This window comes from Borostomias antarcticus (genome assembly GCF_949987555.1).
Source record: "Borostomias antarcticus genome assembly, chromosome: 7".
NCBI classification, from domain to species: Eukaryota; Metazoa; Chordata; class Actinopteri; order Stomiiformes; family Stomiidae; genus Borostomias; species Borostomias antarcticus.
In genome coordinates, this window is record NC_140240.1 from 9,427,033 (window position 1) to 9,444,364 (window position 17,332).

The window sequence follows — 17,332 nt, forward strand, 5'->3', positions numbered from 1 at the left end:
AGTCCGTTTCTATGGACGTAATGCAAGTGATGATGTGATCGCGTTCAGACGTTCATCGTTCGTTATAATAATGCTGTTTTATTCCGTCTTGTCTTTTGTTTCATAGGAAGGCTCGCTAGAGAATAGGGACGAATGAAGAAGTCTACAGATTCATCTTACACTAAACCGAATATATTCATCTTATCCTGATTCCTGACAAATGTTTATTGTTTTGTCATATCGAGAGTAGTTTGTTGTTGGTTTTGACAGAGCTCATATGCGTAAGGATAGGCGAGATGGGATCAAGTGCAGATTCTTTGACTGAGTTGGCCTATAGGTCTATAGTGTTTTATTTTAGAGATTGAATCAGACTTGTGTCTGATGAGCTTAATGTATTGATGAGCTTAATGTATTGATGCTTTTTTTCTGCGTGGCTGTAAGCCAGCGCATCTAGTATAGCGTTCGTCCGGTTATCACTCCCTTCCTCCCTCCGTTACTGCGGACAATGTTGGCCTGCATTTCTCTGTTGGCACCACTAGAGGCAGTAGTCCCAGCACACCAAAATCAAGAAGGACACCAAAATCAACCCGCCGATCTCCACTGCACTAGTAGAGCAGTGGTGAGAGCATTGGACTCCCACCCTGGGGACTGGGGTCGAAGACCCGTGGGGATGACTTTATGGGACTATACCCCAAACCTCCACATGTTCATCCACCCCTTGCCTTATAGATCAGATCATATAACTCTTAGTTTTTCAACTTCAATTATCAGTCTGATGTCATTCATGTCTTCTGGGTGAGAGTAGTTAGCTACTGACATCTGGGAGGCGAGAGAGGATTTGCTTTGATATTGGTTCTTTGATTATATAATAATAGTAGGTTAAAAACAGTATATGTAGGGATATGATGAATATATTGTAAAAATCCCCAATGTATTTCTATGAGATTGCGCAGTCGGACGCGCAGAAAATTCCACCCCGAGCGGAAAAATCGATTCATGCCCACCCACCCGCTGCCGGTGAGAACAGTTTGTTAACATAGCTCAAGCGCAGTGCAGCAGTGTGCGTTGCTCTGCAACTGGAGAGTTCGAGGTGGAATGACTGAAAGTGAAAGCAAGCCAGCTGGGGCCACGGGGAGGGGGCGGGGCTCTAAGCAGGTGCTTACTTTGCTTATAGGGTGGACCGGCTCTGCTCTCCGCTAATTCATTGGTGGATGGGTGATAGGGAGCCGAGCGGATGTGTTGTACGCCATTTGCCTCGAGAAAACTCTCGAACTCTTGTGAGACGAATTGGGGGCCGTTGTCGCTCACCAACTGTTCTGGAAACCCAAATAGACTGAACATTTCCCCAAGTCTCTCAATGGTTTTCTCTGCTGTGGTCGATCTCATTATTGACACTTCCGGCCACTTACTGTGGGCGTCTACTACCACCAGGAACATCCTCTCTTCAAGCCCAGCAAAATCCACATGGATGCGCTGCCGTGGTGCCTCTGGCCAATCCCACGGATGGAGAGGAGCTGGCTGTGGCATGCAGCGAACTTGTTGACATAATGTACATGATCTTGCCGTCTGTTCAATCTGCCCATTGAGTCCAGGCCACCAAAGGTAGCTTCTGGCAAGCTCTTTCATGCGGACCATCCCACTGTGTCCTTCATGTAGTTGTTGTAGTAGCCTCTTCTGCAGCACAGATGGAACAATCACTCCCCATAGGAGACACCCTGCTTGCACTGAGAGCTCACTACTTCTTGAGAGGTAAGGTTTTAGCTCAGGAAGATTCACACTTCCCCCATTGATCACTACATCCATCAGCATAGATAGCCCAGGGTCATTGCAGGTGTGCCTTTTTACTTGAGCAGCAGTGATAGGAGCTTCCTCTACGTCTCTGAAGTAGAAAATGCCGGCCTGCGATGGCTCACCCTTTTCCACTGGCAGGGGGAGTCTAGACAGGCCAGCTGCATTTGCATGTAGCTCAGACTTGCGGTATTTGATGTCATAGTGGTGGGCAGACAATGCCCATCTTTGTATCCGACCGGCTGCTAAGGATGGAATGTCAGTATGGGGCCCGAAGATTGTGGTCAGGGGGCGGTGGTCTGTCAGAAGAACAAACTTTAAGGTGAAGCATCACATGCAAGTTGTAGGGGCGGTGTGGGGTCAAAGTGTGTCAGGGCATCCGACTCAAGCAACGCTTTTTTTGTTTGCACAAATGCAGCTTTGCAGTGCTCAGTCCATTCCTAGGCTTTGCTGTGGCACAACAGCTGGTGCAGTGGTCTCAGTAGAGTAGACAAGTTCCGGATGAACTTTCTGTAGTAATTGAGGAGCCCCAGATAAGAGCGGAGTTGATTCACATTTTGAGGTGCTGGTGCTTCCATGATTGCCTTGATTTTGGATGGGGCCTTATGCAAGCCTTCAGAGTCAATCACATGTCCCAGATACTCAACTGAAGACTGAAAAAACTCACTCTTTGACCTCCAGTCCCTCAGTCCATATTCTTCCAGTCGCTGCAGGGTGGCATTCAGGTTCTTCAGATGCTCTTGCTCTGTCTTCCCGGTGACCAGTATATCATCCAAATAACATTGAACTCCAGTTAAGCCGCTCAGTATCTGGTCCATCGCACACTGGAAGAGAGCTGGAGCTGAGGTTATTCCAAAGGGTAGTCTGCAGTATCGGTAGAGGCCCTTATGAGTGACTATTGTGAGCAGCTCTCTCGACTTCTCGTCGACCTGCATCTGGAGGTAGGCTTGGTTTAGGTTGATTTTGCTGAACATTTGCTCTAGCTACAACCTTTAATCAGACAGGAGACGGCGGAGCATGCAAGGTGACGGTCGCCACGTTTATTCACTCCAGAAGACAGGTGACCCAAAAGTCTCTCTAAACTTGGCAGTATGGCTCTCACCAACAGGTGGCAGTAACAGACAACAACCCATGGATGTATTAGGCACAACCCTAAATATTCCAATATATGACGTCAATCAGCAGCTATGATTGGTGTGGTGGCCAAGTGGCAAGGTATTGGTCATGTGAGTCAAAGCTCACAAGGTCAAGACCCAACTTTGCCTTTATACTGTGAAGTGATATTGATTGATGCTTCAAGCCTCAGATATTCTTCCAGACAGCTGCAGACGGTGTCCACGTGGAGTAAAAGGAAAGTATTATAAAGATCATCCATACCTTTATACTGTGGAAGTGATTGATGCCTCAAGATTCTGTTGTACTCCCACATGGACAGCTGCAGACCTTGTCCACACAGAGTACACAGGAAATATAACCAAGCCTTTAGAATCAGTTTGAGGACACAAAGTTACATTTGTAACATGCTTTGTGAACCTCTTATGTTTACTCTTTGTTGTCTGGTTTATTCTATACCTGGTGTGGTGGCCAAGTGGCAAGGTGTCGGTCTTGTAAACTGAAGATCATGGGTTCAAGTCCCAACCATGCCTTTGTAGTGTTACCATGACACTGATGCAGGCACAAAATTCAGTTTGAACATATGACACAACTTGATATCTCATACTCTGATTGTCTTCTTTTTCTGTTCTGCCACTTTCTATAACATTGAGCACCGATATTAATATTATACACTGTGCCGATCAGTAGCTGTGATGGCCACGTGGCAAGGCATCCGTCTTGTAAACCGAACATCATGGGTTCAAGTCCCATCCATGCCTTTATACTGTGCAAGTGATTGATGCCCCATGCCTTTATACTAGCGAAGTGATTGATGCCTCAAGCTTCAGTTGTACTCCCACATGGACAGCTGCAGACCTTGTCCACATAGAGTACACAGGAAATATAACCAAGGCTTTAGAATCAGTTTGAGGACACAAAGCTGCATTTGTAACATGCTTTGTGAGTCTCTTATGTTAACTTTTTTTGTCTGGCTTATTCTATCACACGGATCACCAATAAATCTGTTTGAAAATGTGTGAAAATGGCATAGTATTTCCAACTGCCTGTGTGGCGTGGTTGCCAAGTGGCAAGATGTCGATCTTGTAAACCGAAGATCATGGGTTCAATGCCCATCCATCCCCCTCCACAGTACCATGGATGTGACACTGATTGAAGTCATGAGCCTAGTATACACCCAAACAGACAAAGCTGCGGATGGGTTGCTGTTCTGTTTATACTACTTTTATTGTTCACTTGGAGGACTAGGCAGTTGGTGCTCTGATTGCATAGAGGGCGTGCGTACTAGTACCCCTAGTCCCCATCCATGCCTTTATAGTGTAGATGAGAAACGGATGCAAGCACACAGTTCAGTTTACACATGTGATGCAACAAAGCTTGATAAGCTCTTTCTTGTCTGACTTGATTGAACCATAAAATCTGTTGTAACGTTTGATGCAACAAAGCCTGTTCTGACATGCTCACTTTCAATGAGCAAAGAGGGTGGCATGGTGGCTGAGTGTCACAGTAATTTATCTTTTATCTTGAAGGTCATAGGTTCAATATCCATCCATGCCTTTATACTGCGGAAGTGGGATTGATGGATGAGTTAGTACTGCTGTGTTCATTGTGCTGTCAGCTAAGACCTTTCGAAGAGCATAGGCATAGACAGAGACCAGGAGGCAGCTTTGCACAAGGCCGTCGAGTGGCTTTTTAATATAAACTAATGCACGCGTCTCAAATACAATTTAAATGTTCTCTTATTCACACAACTCAAGCATTGACAGGAAGCACACAGCGTAGTTCCAGGGGCCCATCTTGTGTTGCTGTGCTTGGTGTTGCCACAACATTCAATACAACAAAGCCAGCACATACAATACCTTGCTCATCTACTTCTGTTCCTTCTTTTTTTTTTTTTTTTTACATTTGACGCCACCAATTTACAGTTATAACATTACTTATTAACTCTATTCATGTTTCCGCTGGTAAGGTTTTGTATTGCTGCCACACCATAAACTTGATGCAAAAAATAATAATACAAGTTAGGCTATATATATGTATTAATATAACAATTTGAAACTTTCTAAAAATGTCTGCCTAAATGAGCTTTCAAAATGCTTCCTCACTGCTTTCTGTGATAAACTCAAAAGACTTGCAGCGCGTGAAGGCATGTTTTCTTCAGCGAGTGAGCTATTACAAAATATCGTATGTCTCTGGGGCCTCATTTATCAAAGAGCGTGTAAATTCAGGTGTAAAAGATGGCGTACGACGAAAACGAGAAAAGGGCAGACTGGCGCGTACGACGAGAATATTTACACGCTTTTCGGATCTATCAAACATGGCGTACACGCTGCTGCGCCGATTTCTCTCCCACGGTGTCCTAGAAGAGTGCGGACGTGAACGCGCTTCATGTTCCGCCCTCTACACGCCCAAATTCAACCATATACTGTATGGTGAAAACCATGACAATGCACAACGTGGTTCACTGGAAGGAACCGACATAATAAGATAGCGTGGAGCAAAGGCAAGACAATTACATTTATGGAAAAACGCGTAAACAAGATAAACTTTTTGGAGACGGAGGTGCATGTGCTTGTTGGTGAGGTCCACGCGAGGAAAAAAAATAAATTTGTACTAGCCTACCTTTGTCTGATTGCTCCTACAGTTTAGGTAGCCTACTATACGTTTCGTGCATCCTGTATTTGGCGTAGGCTACACGGACATTCTGTATTATGTGGCTGTGAGGAAAGCATACATTCCACACATTCTGCGGTAGGCTATGATTGATTTAGGACCAAAAACAGGGAACGATAACACAGATGATCACTTCATAATGTTGGACCACATTAAACATTTTCCCCTCTGGGAAATGAAGACTCTCATCTAAATCACCCGGTAAATCACACTTAAGCATTTATTTGGCTGCCAACAGAAACACATCAAATGAATATAGCTACACAATAAAATGTTTAATGGAAATTAAGTTTCACGACAAACTCAAAGAAAATGACTGAAATTGTTTCCCCAGACTCTGACGTGGGGTGGGACTCAGAGGAGGGGGAGTCTGCGGTGGTCCTTGACCTGACGGTCGTGCCCCCGTCGGTTGCAGCCTCCACCTCCAGCGCCACGACCTCCAGTGCCTCCACCTCCAGCGTGCCGGCCTCCACCTCCAGTGCCATCTCCACCTCCAGCGCCTCTGTCTCTGTCTCCACCGCCCACACCTCCAGCTGCCAGCGTCCCTGCCTCAAGGGTCCCTGAGGGAAACCGTCTGGGCTTCCTCTCAGACGCTGTGCTGGAGGCCTAGACGGGGACCCTAGAGGCCCAGAGGGACATGGCAGAAGGGATTGGGGCAGTTGTGCAGCAGTTGGTGGAGGTCACCACACTACACCACCAGAGCCAACAGGACATCCTCACTGCACTTCATTCCCTCACACATGCTGTCATGGACCTCACACAGTCACTCACTACCACACTCACGGACCTCAACATTCACTCACAAACACACTCACAGACCTCACACAGTCACTCACCAACTGAACCTAACTTGTTTGTGTCTTCATAGCTGGCGCATGACCTCAGCACGGGCCCTTTGGCCCCGCTCGTAACCCTCATGACGGGGAGGGGGCTGAGGGCTTGGGTCCTCATTTTGTGGTGGGGTCTTGACTGGTTCTCATTCTTATCAGCTTTGAATATGTATCTTGGAAAACATAACACAGGATGAGTACAAGGAGGGGACAGATACCTAGTGAGAGTACTATTGGTTGCTAGTAAAAAGACAATAACAAGAGCTTGGTATAAGGTGGAACCCCCAACCAAGGAGAAGTGGCTGGGTGTTGTGGAGGAGATTTATGTTATGGAGAAGTTCACGCATGCATTGAGGATGCAGGAAGGAAAGTTTGAAGAGAGATGGGAAAAATGGATGGATTATAGAAGGAAGTGTGATGATACCACTAATATTGAAATTGTAATATTTGAGTAAGAGAAAAGAGCTGCATTGTGACTTGATGGAAGTACCCATAAGCTGTTATTGTTAGTTTTTATGTTTTATTGTATTGTCGTTGTATGGATGGAAAATGCAAATAAAGATTAAAGTAAAAAAGAAAAAGAATATGTATCTTGGCTATGCACTCACCAACAAGCCAGCCGTCATGCGCAGCACCTGCCTCCAGTCTAGCCCCTACCCTGCTGTGCGCCAGGATGAATGAGTCATGCGTGGAGCCAGGCCACCGTGCCACTACACTTGTGATGAGCATGTCGGCGTCACATGTGATTTGGGTATTTATAGTGTGCACATTTTTGCGATTCACATAGGCGTATTCATTCACTGATGGTGCCCTTATCAATATGTGGGTGCAGTCGCCATCGCCGTCACCTCTTTGGAGTTCTATCTCGGCCAGTAGGCTGAGTAGCGCCGGATTCATTTTGGCTCGCATTACGCACAGGAGGACTGTCATTTATATGCTTACCAAACAGCAAACAGGTCCACATGATCACATATTAATGATAATCTAATTGGTCAATTATTGCCGTTTGATGGAGTGCCTGCATTAGGTGTGTGAGGACATATTGCGCAGAAAGGTTTGGGACAGCGCATACCCAGGGCCGGACTGGCCATGTGGCGTACCGGGCAAATGCCCGGTGGGCCGGACCTACTTGTGGGCCGATCTAAAAAAAAAAAAAAAAGAGCTAACGAACGGCCCATAGAGCAGGGACAGCGGCCCATTGGTCCATCCTCTATAGTGACACTGGGCTGGCCCAATCATATGTAGGCCCCACCCCTCCCTCTGTTAGTTTCAGGTGTCAAGAAATCGCGCAGCACCCCCCCCCCCGTCAACAAATCGCGCAGCACCCCCCTCCCCCCCCCGTCAACAAATCGCGCAGCAACCCCCCCCCCCTCCCCCCCCGTCAACAAATCGCGCAGCCCCCCCCCCCCCCCCCCGTCCCCCCCCCGTCAACAAATCGCGCAGCCCCCCCCGTCAACAAAACGAAACTGAAGGTGTTCCATCTCACCGCGTCGGCTCGGCTAGTGGCCTGATTGGGGCTACATTTCCCGGCAGGAAATATTCACCCAGTCCAGCCCTGTGGGCCGGTCTGGGCCAAAAATGCCAGGGCCGATTTTTTGTCCCAGTCCAGCCCTGCGCATACCTGTAGGTTAAGTTTGGGGAACAAATCCATATCGGACCATTAATGGGCCGGTTAGAGGACACGATCTTGCATTGAGATATGTTTGTGCTGAATTGGGCTATTAGCCTACATGATTGTGCGTTTATAAACTCTCGCTTTTCCTCTCTCCATCAAACATTGTAATTCACTGACGCACCACCTGCGTCGCCAGTTCCCCCTGTGTTAAAAAAGGGTGTAAAAATCCGTCTAAATCGGTACGCTGAGTCGAGAGGTGTCGTGGAAAAGCGTGTAAAAAGGCGACTAAATATACGCCCTTTTTGCTTGATAGATCGCGCTGTGGGGGGGGGGGGGGGGGGGGGGGGGGAGAGGCCGTACTCCTGAAATCGCGGAAAAGGCCATGTAAAAAAAGGCATACCTCAATGATAAATGAGGCCCCTGGCCTATTTGTATTTAGTTTTATCATTCACTGATAACAACTGGTGGATCCTATAGCCTAAAGCAAACATTTTCCAGATGAACATCCAGCAATATTTTAAGAGGAGAATGATCAGGAGGAAAAGGAGAATGGTGTTGAGAGCAGCCAGGCTATTGCTTGTATCTTGCTTGTAGCTGCACTGACTGACTGATTGAGCTGCCATCTTGGACCCAGAGTTGAAATAAAGGCTTGAAATGAAATAAAATCTTTTTTGGCTGGCTGAACTGAAAGCCTAATAACACTAGCTTGCTTGTTCCTCCTCATCTAAAAAGTGCCAGTCAAAGCAACAAAAAAGCAACAAATTGTCAGTTAAGCATAGCCTAATCTATTATTTAGACAGGTAAAAAAGGCAGTGATTATGGTAGAGACAGGACTGGCACAGAATGGAGGGACAGGTAAGAGAGAAGAGAGGTTGTTGAGAGCAGGAGAAGAGAGAGGAGAAGGAAGAGGGCAGCAGGAGAGTGAAGATGAGAGATTAGAAAGACAGTCTGATGATTAAGACAGTCTGAGCATGAGGTTAAGCTTTAATGGGCATCAAGCATCAATTTTTATTAAATAAAAGCATTCTATTTATTGTTCTCACCCCATAATCTCTGGCCGAAAAGGCATTTTTTAGAAGCTGCCTTCTCATGCCCCGTCCTCCACCATTACATGGATTTACTTGGCTCGCGCTGGATTAACATTTATTCTACAGGCCTCCAAATTACACCAAAGTTATCTCAGTGAGTCAAACGTCTTATAATATGCTGTAAATAAGGTCCAGGTTGTCAAAAAAGAGCATTCTCCTTTAATGTAATGATGACCACCACACGACCAATGTCGGTAGAATTTGTTGTTGGTACAGCACTTGAAGCTATCAGTATACTTACGCTGAATATTTTGTATTATGTAGTAATCTTAACCAAGTCTCACGCCCCCCCCCCGGTCAACAACAAGTCGCGCGACAATAAAAAATCTGGTACTCTGAGAAACTCCAACATCAATTCTCAGATGGTAATGCGTCCTCTGGCTGGAAAGGCCGCAGATAGTTTACAAACTACAAACCAAGATCCCCCTAGGCGACTGACGACTCACCCCTACTAGCACAGTACGTAAAACCGACGTGACACAATGGTCGTAGTTTGGTAAATTGTGACGTTACCAACATGTTTACAACGTACCTATATGGCCGCAAAATAACCTATCCTCTAGGATACTGTATGGCGACGTTGCTGTCACATTATAGAAATACGTAACTACGATGTAATTAAATAACGTGACAATGATGTTACATCACAGTCCCACCCGTACTTTATTGGAAATGTACATTTCTAACGTCACAGGTTAGTGGTCAGAACATTTGTAAATTACTTACCGCCCCCCCCATGACAACACAGTCATAGTCATAGTCATGGTCAATTTCTTTTTACACGCATACTAATTACAACTGTTTAGGTTGCCCAAAGCATGGGTTCCAAGGAGGAGAAAACATTGAAACATTGAGCAACATTAGACAGACAAGATACAACATTAAAACTGTACAACAACAAACAGCCGAGGGGATAGGAACAATAGGGACCACAAAAACATAATCAACATAAAGGACATCGCAGTAGTCTTGTAGCCGACAGAAGTGAGACTTAAGCTCTCTTTTGAATGTTCCAAGATCAGGGGCAGATCTAATGTCCATTGGCGGAGTGTTCCATAGCCTTGGTGCTGCTACCGCGAAGGCTCGGTCTCCTCTGCTGACCATGTTTGACCGGGGGATGTTTAAAAGTCTCTGGTCACCTGATCTCAGGGTCCTTGATGTTGAGGTGTATTGTATGAGTTCTGTGATGTAATCTGGAGCAAGACCATTGAGTGCTTTATATACAAACAGGAGGGTTTTGAACTGTACTCTGTCGCGCTGGGAGCCAATGGAGGGAGGCCAGGACTGGAGAGATGTGTTCTCTCCTCTTGGTGCCCTTCAGTAGCCTGGCCGCGGCATTCTGCACCAGCTGGAGGCGAGAGATGGTTTGAGATCCTGGTGTACAGAGAGTTACAATAGTCCAGTCTGGAGAACACGTGCAGGATGATGAGTCTGTGGAGGTCTTGGAAGGAGAGGAAGGGCTTGATCTTGGCGATGAGGCGGAGTTGGAAAAAGCACGATTTCACCACTGTGCTCACCTGTCCGCTGAACCTCAGGTCAGGGTCGAACACCACTCCCAAGTTCCTGACCTGAGGCTTCAACAGGGCGGTCAGATCTCCCAGGCCGTCCGTTATCCGGGCGACGGCTGCAGGGGGACCGAACAGGATGAGTTCGCCCTTGCTCTCATTTAGCTGGAGGGAATTTTTAGCCATCCAGTCTTTAATGTCTCTCAGACAGTCCATGAGACGGGCAACAGCCTCTCACTATCCTAGAGAAGGACATGAACCGCCTGTTGAAGAGATGGAACCCCCGGAAAGCGGTCGGACCGGAGTCTGTCTTACCCTCCATGTTGAAGTACTGTGCTGATCAGCTGTCCCTGGTACTTGGTTACACTACACACTTGGCTGCACTGACTTTATACCCCCTGCACCACTTGTACACGACCTCTGATTGTTCCACATACCTCAACAGCACACACACACACACATTGCACACAATGTACATACAGTTGTGGTCAAAAGTTTACACTTGTAAAGAACGTATGTCATGGCAGTCTTGAGTTTCCAATAACTTGCTGGCTTACAGCCACACACAAAAAACAGTACTGCTTTGTTACAAAAACATTCTTGAAGATTGGTTCTTTTATGGATTCATAAATAAATTCATAAAATAACCAAATGTAATGAATATTAAAGTTTGGTTCTTTTATGAATTTATAAATAAATTAATAAAAGAACCAAACGTCATGAATGTTTTTGTAGCAAAGCATTCTGTGCTCCAATCACTCTATCAAAGAAAAATGAGTTTGGTTCATCAATCAAATCATTGAAAACTCAAGATTGCCATGACATACAGTACATTCTTTCAGTTCTTTACAAGTGTATGTAAACTTTTGACCGCAACTGTAACACTGTTCATCCACCACAATACTCTCTGCACACTCACTGTATACACTCACCACACTCCATTATGTATATGTATATGTATATTGCATTTGTGCCTCCCCTTTTTTAACAGTATATCATAATTTGTACATTGCACTGTATTTTTTGCGCTATTTTTTGTATATTTTACTTTGTATTTGTACTGTTTGTTGGTACTGTTTCGCACTGTCACATCTTTGCACTGTCCTGTCCTGTACCCTGTCCTATGTCATCTGCAACAGCGTATGCCTTAACCCTAGTCAAATTACTAGTATGTGTGAACCATAGATACATATTTTGGAGGTCTCAAGGTTAGCCCCACCACACCAAAACATTGATTACACAGGAAAGACTGTCTACTCATCTGCTTGTGTTTGCTGTTTGCTGTCTGTCTTATTACCTACAATATTCCCAAAGGCATCTAAGATGAATGGTTGGTAGCTGAGAAGTAAACTGTAAACCAAAAATTGGGTTCAATCCCTATCTATTATTTTATAGTTCTGGTATACGTATGGTGATCAATAAAGATCGACCTACCGACCTACCTACTGTAGCTGTCTTTATGTGAGTCTATGCACTTCATAATCCTGAAAACTATTATGGTGAGGTATACAGACAGCTTGTCTCATGGTCCAGTAGTTAGGGATCTAATGGAATGAAGGCCTGCATGAGCACGACAGTTGCCCTCTTTTTTCTGCCTGACTGAAAAAGAAATAACATTTAAAAAGACAGTTGGTTTTGCAACATCTGATACATTAAGGAGAGTGTTTAAATGTATGGCAATATACTTCTTTTTTTTTTTTTGTCATCGAACTTTCTCCTAACGGCCCAAACTTTTTTTTCAAAATGCCCTGTCCAAATATGCAGTTGAACTCCACGGCGCCCCCTGTGGTCACAGGCCAGTCCAGGACAAGTGTGAGTTGAGGCTCCCCTTACACTGCAATCTGACCACCACTCCTCCCTTCCTTGTCCCCCCTTTACACCCAAGTCTCACTGTGGGACACTGGGCCATTATTCATTCAAACCTTCCTCTCAGTGTCATCTTACTTCCTTCAGTCCTGAGAGTTTCCTAATTGATTTTCAGGTCAGAGAGGAGGTAATAAGAGTACCGGAGTCCTGATTGCAGGTAGTTAGAGATGATATCAAGAGTGGGGTACATCATGGAAAAAAGACCCAGTCATATGATGAGCACATACATACTGTACATACAGACACAGAGATTAGTGGATGTTCTGTGATCTCTAATCTAAGACTTGGGTGCATAAGAGTATGTGTGATCATCAGTAAATCAGTGGTCTCTCCACATATGCAACTTGTTCTTTTATCAGCGGGAATCTGAAACTCCATGAGCCCTCATAACCCTCCAGTGGCTTTCAGTGCCATTAGAGTGATATACTGTACGAACTGAGGAGATGAGCTCCTCCACGACGGTGGGGCCCGTCAGGATGGCCGAGCAGGAGGAGAGTGGAGGTCAGAGGCAGCAGTCAGTGACCATCCCATAGGAGCAAAGGAGAGAAAGTTTTATCTTTTCTTTTTCTAAATGTCAGGTCCAGTTAGTGGGAGAGAGGGGGGACTGGACAGCAGAGCTTAAGGCCTTGCCTTGCCTGCCCACGTCACTCCTTCCCCTCCATCTCGGTTCCCACCTCACCCTCCAACAGCCCGGGCCTCCGGCTGTGTAGCCATGACAACCAATTGAGGTAAATGGTTGCGGGAGAATCTTCATCATCGCCCAGCGCATAGCTAGCAGCCAGGGCTCTTTTCATTGGACGGCGCGGCTCTACCCGCAGCTCTAATGCATCTCCATCTATCTGGACTGATGGGTTCCGAGGATGGGATGTTTGAGAGAAACCAAAATGTACTCCTCCTCCGTGTGCTGCTGTAATCTGTTTAGCTTCTCTCTGGTCTGCCAAGAGGAGAAGCTTGTTTTCAGTGGCCTCACTACTCAGCTCCAGCTCTTGTCTGAGCTACTCTGTGCCTGCATCCCCAGAGGTACACAAGACAGGATGTGGCACACAGGCACCTGTGCACGTGCTGAGACACACGTGAAGACTTAATCATGTTCACAGTGATAGCAACAACAAAAATAGCAGGCTTTTGCCAGGCTCTTGGAGTCAGTTCCCTTAAATTAAAGGAGTAGTAAAGGGAAAATGCATGTTTAGCCCTGTTTTAAGGTTACTTATGATCATATACAATGGTTCAGATCAAAACGTTGACAAAGCTAGCATTTTTGAGAAAATTGATAATTGCTCTACCAACGTTTTGGTCATACAATGCATGTGGATGGGCATCTTGAAAAATCATGAAAAAACATGTTAAACTCTTGATTTCAAAGACAAGAAGCTCACCGGGGGGGTAATTGGTGTCCATTGGTGTTCTGACATCAAATTCGCCGCAAAGTATGAATCCTGTAGGGTTTTATTGATAATTTAATGAAATCCATTGACTTGTATTGAAGTGACCGTTGTAGATGTGTAGATCAATCCGCAGAGGGGATTCAGGAAGGAGAACTACTTACGGTAGGTATTGTTATTGTTTATGTTGCTAGGCTACCTAGTTTGCAGAAGTTTACACACATATGTGCTGCGACTAAATAGTTTTATGCTAAATATTTAAAAAAGCCTTTCTAGATGAACTAGAATCTTACTTTATGGCGAATTATATGTCAGAACGCCAACTAACACCTAGGTGAGTTTCTTGTCTTTGAATGATTTTTCAAGATGCCCATCCACATCCATTGTATGACCAAAACGTTGGTAGAGCAATTATCAACTTTCTCGAAAATGCTAGCTTTGTCAACGTTTTGATCTGAACCATTGTATATGATCATAAGTAACCTTAAAACAGGGCTAAACATGCATTTTCCCTTTACTACTCCTTTAAGCTTATGAAGCAATAGATTCCAGGCAACTGGCACACCCTTACATGCCCTTACACTCACTAACTAGTCAACTGTCAAAACTTCCTTGCTGCTATAGGTGCAGTTGTGCAATACACATACTGTTGTCAACAACATTCATGTGTCAATCATTTGATTATTTAGTGAATGTATTATTATGTATTTGTCACATGTACAAGATACTTACAGGTACTAGTACCGTGTACAATGAAATGCTAATGCATATTGTGTTCTGTCTAATATTTCCCTTTATTGGCAAAATCAGTACAAATCAAAGTAAATGTATTTCAACTCAAAGTCTTCTCAGGATGAACTCACATGTATCCTATAATATACTGTATGAAAAAGAGATCTGAATATTTCTCTACATGTGCCGGACAGAAATAGAGCGACATTTGCATGTCGGCTGGGAGATAACACGGCTGTTGTGCTAGATCACAGAGATTAACAGCCAAACACATACCAGTAACAAACAAGGCAATGTGTTACAGCATTTCACAGTTATTTCACCAAGAGTAGTGCGTACAGCCATATCCACGCTCCTCCCTCCTCACCCCTACGGTGTGTGGAACAGCAAACTCATTCTATTTTGGGATGTTGCTAGGTCCAATGATGAGAACCGCAAGATGAGGTATGTGTGTTTGTGTGTCTGTGCGTGTGTGTGTGTGTGTACAGTTGCAATATGTGTGTGTGTGTGGGGGGGGGGGGGGGGGGGGGGGGCTGAGAGGGGGGCAGATATGAAGTAATCGCTTCAAAAATATATATTTATACTAAACACAGACATACAGTATATGGTTATGGTTATGGTACGAAATTAAGTATGTAGGATATCATGAAAGAGAGAGGGGAAGAGAGATAGAAATGACAGCAGCACGGTGAACATTTTCAACTTTTAGACTGAGGATGGAGTTGGCAGACTTCTAGTTAAGCCTGGAGGATTACTAATATGGCAGGGATCAGGCATTATACTGTCTTACTGTATGGTTTGTGAAATACTCAGAACAACCTGCTCTGCATGCATGGGCGTGGGGGGGCATGTCCCTCCAAATATTACTAGAAAGCAGAATTGTCTCCCCCAATATTTCGAGTGTGCAACTTAAACTGTGAAAAAATCTTACCGGGGGAGCATACCCCTGGACCTCTCTAGCAAAATGCCCCCCCTCCCCCCCACACACACACGGCAAAATTCCATCCAACAAACTTTAATAGAAAAATATGCATATGAATCTGGAAAGTAATAAATGGAAAGTTGGAAATTCAACTTAATTTCTTCTATGTTTGATAGTCACTAAGAATGAACTTATGTTTCACCTAATAAAGGAAATAAAATGCATGCCAGCAAAACAGTAACTACACAGTAGTTGGAAATAATCTATGTAAACAAACTATTTCTATCCTAAGAGGTCTATAGACAAAGCAATGAATCATTGTTGAGTTGTAAGACATATTCGATATTGCACCTCGCTCCTTACTGTGTAGGGTAATGACAACATCTTTCTCCCTGTTAGTATGCTATGATGGATGAATGGTTTAATGCTGAGATGATAACCTTGTATTGATGTTTCTGTGATATGCCCCATATTTGATAGATTGGCATCATGTCCGTGCACAGAGCCTCTGATACTGTATGTCTCTAACATTTATCTTAATACTAATTACATATCCTGTACTTTTGCTACACTAGCACATGTGCTGTTGTCATGCAACAGCTACTCTAAATCTGTTTTGCATTTAAACTGGATAGCATAGCATAGCTCAATAATTAAGAGATTGCTTCTATTGTACTGTTCAAGCTATACATTTTCGATTGCCAATATAACATCCATCTCATAAAAACATAAAGCATCAATTTAATATGACATGTCTATGCTTTCACACTGATGCACGTGGATGCTGAGAAAGGAATAATAAGGCCACATTGTTTTATTTTTACACAAAAACGCCACTGGAACACTTCACATTACTTTTGTTGCGATGTAGGACAGCAAAATACTGTATTTGATATTCTTTTTTTTTTTTTTTTTTTTGGGGGGGGGGATTACTGTAAAAGAAAACAGTTGAGTATGGCTCTTTTTCTCTCCTCCGCTATCGGCGTTTCAATGCTTGGCATCTCTTCTCCAATTCTGTGAATTATTCATGCCTCGTGAGAACAGGGAAGAGCAACAACAATAGCAGAGTACAGAGAGGAAAAAAACCACCGATGTGTAAAGTATCCATTCTACACTTTACATCATAACGCATGGAAATACAAAGGCACAGTACAATCACATGATTCGTAAAGAATTCAGAAGACATATTTCATTCATCCCTTCAAGCAACTGGCACACATATGCTCAGAATCCATGTACTACTTGCGTTGTTCATTATAATGTGGTGGAATATTTAAATAGTCGAATGAAACAATAATTAATTTATAGTTGCGACAGAAAGTTTTAGAAAACAGGTGCATCTCAGAATGCCAACGCAAAACGTTGTGTATCAATGTACAGTGTCAGATGAGTTTGTGGGGACGCTGCTGCCACATTATTACACACGGATAGAAAGCTTCCATTCCTAGATAACACGTGGCGCAGAAATAAGTCACTCATAACTGTAAAAGTGTAAAGAGGCTTTACCCGTGGTAGGCCTATATCTTGTCATATTACCTTAAAGGGGCTGTGTGCTATTTTGGACATTTAGCCCTATTTGTGGGAAGAACAGGGTGTAATCTTACCAGTCTCAGTATGCTCTACTGTGAAATGTATCACAATTTGAATATTAGTACATGCTTGGCATGGCTTGCACATACTGTAGTCCTCCATTGGAGCAGTGAAAACAAGCGCCAGAGGATCACTTATGTCTCAGCAATGCCAAGCATGTAAAAATATTTGGATTGCGATACATTTCACAGGAGAGCACACTGAGGCTGGCGAGATTACACCCTGCACTTCCCGTCTCAGAAAAGCAGA